General features: G+C 38.9%; 1 protein-coding gene across 1 annotated transcript in view; it reads left to right on the top strand.

The window, feature by feature from the left end:
* Positions 1 to 8537, top strand: part of MITF (melanocyte inducing transcription factor) — a 1359897-nt gene that overhangs the window by 1243819 nt on the left and 107541 nt on the right. The gene's annotated exons all lie outside the window — the stretch shown is intronic.

The following is an 8537-nucleotide window of genomic DNA, read 5'->3' as shown; positions in this document are numbered from 1 at the left end:
CTGCATACTTGCATGGGACGGAAACCATATACTTCATGCTATGCATTTTCCCTGAAAGAGAAGTGTAAAAATGCATTAAGAGTACACCACTAAGAAGCAGAATGCACATATGCATTCCAGTAGGGGGAGAATCTGCACAGGGGAGTGAGATAGCTTTACTCTGCACAGAGTAACAATCCAGGTAAGTAGAAATGAATAATGTTTGTATGAAAGTTTGTGGCTGTGTGTGGACAGGGCATCAAAGGGACTGTGTATGACTAAGTCAGTGAGTGTATGTGCATGAATGCTTCCTGCAAATATGTGTTTGTGTGTGTGGGGGAGGGGGTGGAACACCACTGCCTGATGTGAACTATGGCAGGTACCATGTGTGTGTGTGTGTGTTTTTATGTGTGTGTGTGTGTGTGTGTGTGTGTGTGTGTGTGTGTGTGTGTGTGTGTGTGTGTGTGTAAAACTGTGCTTGACTGTGCTTGACTGTGATTGTATCTGTGCAGATGATAGTGAATGTGACAGTGTCTGTGCAAGGGATATATAAACCTGTGTGCATGTTGGTGGTCTATGCATGTTGCACAGAATGGCTATGTAGGGCAGAGCAGCAATCAGTAGCAAAGCTATGCCATACTTAGCCTTTCCTGTCAGTTAGCACCTGAGGTAGGTACATAATGTCAGTTGTGAATATATGTGTGCATTCTGTCTGTCTGATACTGTGTGTGTATATAGGAATTATGCCTGTTTGTGGTGTGCTGCTAGGGAGCCCATCTGAGCAAAGAAAATCTACTCAATTCAGATGTTGTTCTTCTTTCGGGTTTTCCCGGTTAGGGGTCACCACAGCGGAACTCCGGTCTGCTAATGATTGGCAGTAGATTTTTACAGTGCCGAGGTGCCAGCTGGATGCCCAACCTTCAGTGAAGGCACGCCCATTTCACGCATGTCTTTCAAACACCACTCGACCACAGGGAGGACATGCAGACTCCACAAAGAAGGCACTACAGCCGAGAATTGAATGGGAGAATCTCTTGCTGTGAGGCAACAATGCTAATGCTGCACCACCGCGGCTTCAATTGAGATGTTGTTAGTCATGCAATTTCTCCATTAATGAGATGTTGCCATTTTGGAAATGTGCTTCATTATGAATCACAAAACAGCACAGCAGCACAACTTATCACATGTACTGCATCATTTTCTGTGAATCCCATCCACAGTCTCACAATGAGCAAAACATTCAGAGGGAATCATTTAATCAGTGGCTGTAGCCTCTGCCATTGTAGCCATAAGGAACTAGTAAGAATTTCAGACGGCAGCATGTGTGAAACGCTGCTTGACTGATGGTCACCATCTGAAATTAAAAGTGAAAGGCAGGCCAGTACAACTTGCTTCCCATCTGCTTTCCCTGTGTCTTCACACTTTTGATATCATTATATATTAAAACATATTGTGGGAGGGCTTTAAATCCCTGGCAACCTTCTTGTTATATTTATTGCAGATAAGGAAATTGTATGCATTGACAAACTGCAAACCAAGGAGGTAGATTTGGCTGATTTCACACCCAAGTCTGTTTGAACAGAGATTTTTGGCAGTTTACATATCTACAAGAAAATATCAGTTAACTTAATGCATATCTGTTGGACAGCCCTATCAAAAGAATGAATTGTGTAACTCCAGAAGAGGTTTAGATGCATATGACAGCCTATTCTGACAACTTCAACACTACTATCTCTTTTCATATCACAAAACTCGGTTCTGTTGCTCTGTTTATTAGAGCAGACGTCAGTTCTTGTTGTGAGTAGTTTCCATTTTACTGGTCAGCTGTAGCATCATTATTTATTCCTATCCAGAACTTTAAACAATAGATTCATTTGGGAGACCAGAATTAGAAGTTTACATGGTGTTGTATGACATTAAATGATAACATTGTTGATAAGTACATCTTTTTCTGCAGACATTTGCCTAATGAGACAATTCATTTCACTGATTTGGGTAATTCTGTTACAGAAACATTCTATTGATGTTCAGGGTTTGTGCTTTCAGGATCTTGACTTTCAAAGTAAATGTGAACCAGTTTTAATGCATCAGTGCTGATTTGTAGAAAGTGGCTCTTTGGGGTCTTATGTGCATTCTATGCATCCAGTATGCCTGCTTAACATCAAGCCCGCCCTATTTCAGTCTTTTCCTTTCAGTCCTCTATTTAACAGGGTGAAAAGTGATCATTTCAGAAAGCCATCTTCCTGGTAGACATGAGGGGATTGTCTACTTTTATGGCCTAATGCCTAGAGATAGGCAGTCATTAATTCTAGGGAATTATTGTATTGGAAAATGTTCCTGTTGATCCTAGAGGAGCTGGGTGGAAACATAAGTTGGAATTAAAAGAGCTGAGTTGGCAAACTAAACTAGATGCAACCCATTTCCCTGGAATTGATGACTGTCTCTCCCTGGTGCCATTATTAACATTTAGGGCAGAGAAATATTACTCAGCCTAAACACACAAAAATGCATTATTGTTTAAGCCTTAAATAAGGCTTGGTCAGTGACAGGAGCTGGTCATGAAGACAGAAACATATGCTGCAAAAGTGTTGAAAAATAAAGCATTGAGTGTCTGCATAGATAGTATAAAAGAGAAAGGTGGAACCAGTGAGAGTGTTCTGAAACTAAAGTACTAATTGTACAGATGGTTTTGAAACCAGAGAGCTGTATCTGGGCTAATTCCAATTTCAATTAGGTGATCTAAAAGAATGTTAAGGAAAACCAGGTCAAAAGCTATGGTGCAGTCAATAAAGATGGCTCTAGTATGGAGGCCTTTGTCCATAGCCAGGAAGATATTACCAGTAAGTGTCCACAGTGCTGTAGAAGTGCTCCTACCAGATGAGAAGCCATGCTGTTTTGAGGATAGTAGATTATATTGGAGATGTAGGGGGTGAGTTGATTTGTAAATTCATTTTTCAAGGGTTTTATCAAATATGGGAAGAATAGAGATGGGACAGAAGAGCAGCAGTGTGAGATGGGATCATTTTTGGGAGTTGGGGTTTAACAATGGCTGTTTTCCTGATGATTTGAGTTTGCTGTGCTGTTGATGAGGAGGAGTGCCTGGTAGCTAGATTAGTATAGTCTGTCATGCAGTTGACTTCTGTCCCACATTTTTTGGTTAACTTTGAGAAGTGATGACTGATACTTTTTCATAATATAACTTTTATGTCAGCTGATTGCCTGTTTAGTTAGATTTCTTAGCTTATATAGTGCTGCGGGGGGGGGGGGGGGGGTTAAGTATGGGTTGTTTTTCCAAGCATGAGACTGAGAAGACCTTGAATTCATACGTAGGCCAGTTGTTTTTTTGGGGAGAGCCATGTAATTTTAGGAAAAAGTGCATCCTGGAGATTAATGAGAATTTGTGTGCAAAGAATGCTATAGTGGTTAGGGTCAGCAGAAGAGAGAACAAGAGGCCAGTATAATGAGGTTAGAGTTGTTTTAGTTTGAGAATGTTGGATTAGGATTTGTTCTACAGTGATAGAAGGGAAGGAGTGATATTATGTGGTGAAACATATTGCAGCTGACTGGGCAAGGGTCACTGAAGGAAGTGGATGTGAATAAGAATTTGGCAAATAATCCTAGGATTATTAGTAATAATAAGATCAAGAAGTGAGTGATAAGAAGAGATAGGATTTGGTCTAATGCATTCAGTGATCAACTGTGTGAGTTTAGAGCACAAGAATGTGCACAGATAGGCAAAGACAGAAACCAGAACATTGCTTCCACTGTAGCCATTGTACTGTGAATTCTGCATTCATTCCCGGCTATAGAAACAGAGGTCATTAATAATGTGATTCTTAGGGCACAAGGTCCCTGATAGCATGGCAGAACCATCCATCATAGCTTTAGTAGCTGTTCATAGTAAAGGTCCTTTTTTAACTGACTTTTATCAAGAGGTTTACACATTTCCTAATTCCACTGCCTAAGTCATTAACTTTCTTGAATCCTCACTCAAACAGTATTCCAAATATTGGAGCTGTTGGTTTCATAAGAATGATGGATGCAGTATTACTATATATAGATACTAGATGTCAACTCTTATTTTTAATTGGGTTAGGGAGGAACTCTGTTTCACATGGATGGGAAGCCTGTCCTAGAGAAGGGGAGGTCTCTGACACACATACTTTGTCCCTACAATGTGTACTATTGTCACAAACAAGGTTTAAGTCCCTAGATTGGAAAATCCTGATGCTATTTGTTTTGCAGATAAGCAGAAGGTCCATCAGAATAGCATCCATGGATGCCTTGTGTACCAGCCATAGATCACCCGTCAGCAGTCTGTAGGAAACTGAGTACAGGGATAGGGCTTTTATTCGATCCATGTAGGGCATGGTTTTTATGCCTAGTATCCTTTTTCTAAAGAACATCGGTTGATGTTCCACTAAAGACACATAAGTAACCTTAACTTTCAAGAGCACAGATTTTGAACCAGCTTAGGGGTGAAAAAATATTAAGGTTATGAAACCCGATAAGGGTGGAGGGACTGTTCTAATGGAGATTATGAGTTATGAAGGCAAAATGTTGGAAATACTTGGGGACACAAACACCTACACTAGAGTGTCTAAGAATGAAATTAATGTTGCCTTTAGGAAAATAGACCTTTCCCTTAATGACATGCTTATGGAGGGACTTATAGATTTAAGTATCTTTAAATATCTGGCTGTATGAAAAAACAGGATCCATACTATTTTCGGTATCCCAAAGATTCATAAAGACCAAATAGATTCCCTGCTTAGGCCTATTGTAGCTGTGGAGGGTTCAAAAACAGCACCACTAGCAAAGTATTTGGATAGCAAACTTAAAACTTTATGGAGTACTGAAACTGTTATACTTAAAGATTCTTGGGAATTTCTTAAAGATATTGACATCAGTAGGTCTTTTGAGTCAGTTATTTTTGTAACTATCGTCATCAAAGATTTATTTTCTGTTATACCCCACTCTATTAGCATTGAGTGGTTGGAAGCAGCATTGACAGATAAGGGTTCCATTCCAGCTTACAACCTGCATGTGTTATTACACCTATTAGAGTTGGTACTAAACAATAATTTCATTTACTTTTGCGGTGAGTTTTTCCCTCAAATTAAGGGTGTGGCCATGAGCACAAATTGTGCCTCCACCTCTGCCAATATTGTTTTGGCATGGTGGGAGAAAAATGTTATTCTGGATTCTGAGTTCAGGAGATGTTGGTCACACTATAGAAGATTTTTGGATGACATTTATCTTTTCTGGATACATAAAGAAAGCAGATTGTTGGAATTTCTTGAATATTTTGAAACTACTACCAACTTTCTGCATTTCATTAGCTCCATCAACCACGACAGCATGAACTTCTTGGATGTAACAATGGAAAAGGTTCGTATAGGAATAAAATCTAAGGTTTTCCATAAGGAAACCTTTACAAACTCATATTTACATTTCGATAGTGCCCACCCTTATTTTCAGAAAAAGAACATTTATAGAGGACAACTCATCAGAACAAGTAGAATGACATCCCTGGATTCAGATTTCAACGAGGTGGATTTTTTAGAGAAGTTATTTAGGGACATATGCTATCCCCCTTCACTATTGAAAGAGAGTAATACTGATATAAAGTATTTAAGGAAGACAAAATATGGTCCCCTTCTTGGCACTGGGTTCACATTAAGTGTGAATAACACAAAATAATCATATCGGTAACGACCAAGATGCCCCGAGGAAAGCACTTGTTATAGAGTTCAACCAAGATTCTAAGTTGGTGGGTGAAATTATTAGGAATGAATGGGACAGGTTTAAGGTACTTACTGACCTGCTACATTTTGAAAAATACCCCATGAAAATTACCTATAAAAAAAGGAAGAAATTTGAAAGAACTTTTTGAGAGGGTCAAAGCACCCACCAAAGGGAATCTTAAAAGAACTGGCACTTTTAAATGTGGTGCCTGCTCACAATGTTCTTACATTTTGAATACTGGTTCTGTATACTTGGAGTGCAGGGGGAGAGAAATAAGCAGACATGTTTTCTCAAACTGTAACACTACTGGGGTTGTTTATCTAGTTACATGTGTTGCCTGCCCAGCGTTCTATGTAGGCAAAACTGAGTGGAAGCTCAAAAGGCGTATATACAAACACTTATACAATATTAGGACTAATAATGAAAGGAACGACTTGTACAAACACACATTATCTTGTAGTGATGCAAATTTTTTTTTTTGTTCTTGAGAAAGTTTCTGATGATGTCCGGGGAGGTCCTTGGGAAACCCGCTTGGAATATAGAGAGTTGTTCTGGCAGGTTTCCCTGGAAGTCAGTAGATCCCCCAGACTTAATGAGAATATTTCTATTGCCCCCCTTTTGAAATTACGGGCGGCAAAATTATAATATAGAATAATATAGAAGTTTTTTCTTCCCTTTTTCTCATACCATAAGATTTTTTGTGTGTTTATGTATATCACATATCAAAATATAACTTTGTTGTTAGAGGTCTAAATTATCCTATGCACAAGGGGCATTAGGTTTTTAAATTACTTTGTAAGTGTAGTGTGGCTTTTGGTCACCAGATGGAGACAATCTTATATTTTATGAGCCTGCTTTAAACTCTTTTAAACTGTTTTTTAAAACTGTATTTTCTGATATACATTTTTTTATTAGTCTTTTTCCAACAGTTTTTGTAATTCTATTTAAATTCAAGAGTAGTCTTTTGACCAAAGGATTTTAGATGTTAGATACAATTCTGTGTTGATGTTATAGACTGTGTTTAGAAGTGGTTTTCAGCTATAGTGTTTTGAGTAAATGGTGAGTTCTATGAATATTCATAACGTCAATTGATGTTGATGGTTGATTGGTGAATTCAAAAACTCATCACTGGTATAAGAGGGCTGTCTTTCTGTTTGTTCTGTTTAATTCATCTGATGGAGTTTGTGGATGAAAACATATTTATATGAACGTTTATATGAAAATAAAAGTTATATTTATATCCTTTCAGGCGTCTTTGGAGTGTGTTTCTTTGAGGCTTTCTGAACTGCTTAGATTTTGTTCTGGTTTAAGTGTTGAAGGCTACTTCCCTACTTTCTTTTTGGTGTTTGCTGTTCAGGTACATACCAAAGAGAGCATTGTACTCAATAATTGTTCTGATAAGTACCAAATACAGTGGAATGATGACTTCCTTGGGCCTAGATAAGATACCCTTGTTGAAGCTGCACAAAATAGAATGATTTCCTTACTATTGTAGTCAAATAATGGTCAAATGCAAGGTTACTACCTACATATGTCCCCAAATCTTTTACTACTAGGTCTACTGTTAAGGTAATGTTATCAATGAGGGAGTTTCCAGAGGAAGTTAACTTTTCAATGGATATTATGATACATTTCTTGGCACTGAGCTTTAGGCCATGGCTCTGGCACCAGTAAATTGTCTTAGTCAGCCCTTTTTGGAGGATATTAGATTCTGGGGGATTGTATGGCTGCCTTTAGTTTGCAGTGTTCTGCAAACCTGTTCAGCCAGTGGTTCTTGCCTTTAGTCTTAAGTTTATAGAAGTTGATGCCACAAAAAAAAAAAAAAAAAAAAAAAAAAGGAGTGGACCCAGTACAGAGGCTTGAGGGACTCCAATAGTGACCAACCTTTTTGTGTATGTGCACTTCTCTATCCTAACTTCTTGGGTCCTATCTGAGAGCCACCTGGTTATCCAGCAGGTGTCAGAAGGGGTTATACCTAATTTCAAGACTTTGTTTACAATGCCACAGTAGGGTATTTTATCACATGTCTTGTCCAGCTCAAGGTATGCAGCATGCACCATCTTCTCCTCATCCATTGTTTTGATAACCTTCTCAAAGAAGTTCACCAGGTCAAGTAGGCATGATCTGCCTTTGATGAAACCAAACTGGGTTGGATCCAGGGTCTGAAGATTTCCAACATCATTGTTGGGTCTGAAGATTTCCAACATCATTGTTTATCATTTCCATGATAATTCCTCCCATGATTTTGCATATGCGACTAGTAAGACCTTTGGGTCATAGTTACCTGCGTCCATAGATGGCCTGCCGTTGCATATAGGGATGACCACTGCAATTCTCCATTCAGGTGACATGAAGTCTGTCTAAAGGTTATTGTAAAATAGTGACTCTAGTGGTTCTGACAGGTCATGTTTCATGGTATTTAGGAGGCATCCTGAGATATTGTCAGGGCCCATCAATGCTGTATTCCTGGCCTTGAAGAGCCCATTGAGGACCTGTTCCTTAGAAATATTTGGGGAAATTATGATCAGTAGTATTTCTTGATGGGTGGCAAAGGGGAAGAGAGGGGTAAAACTGGAGCTGAATTTGGCTATATTTTCTGGCTCAGTGGAAGTGGCTTAATTTACAAATATTTCTGCACATTGCTGTATACTGCCTTTGGCTCATAGGTTCATAGGAGATTACTAGGCTAATGGCTCAATAGCCCTTACAAGACTACTTATTACCAAGATTTACCCAGATTTTTGATACCTAAGGACTAAAGGATTGCTTAGGTTTGTGCCTATGCCTTTGAGTATTTTACAGACTGCCCC

Source organism: Protopterus annectens, chromosome 7.part0, assembly GCF_019279795.1.
Source record: "Protopterus annectens isolate FY-2018-M chromosome 7.part0, PAN1.0, whole genome shotgun sequence".
Taxonomy (NCBI): Eukaryota; Metazoa; Chordata; order Ceratodontiformes; family Protopteridae; genus Protopterus; species Protopterus annectens.
Note: the sequence above shows the minus strand (reverse complement) of the source record. Positions and strands in the feature narration are given on the sequence as shown.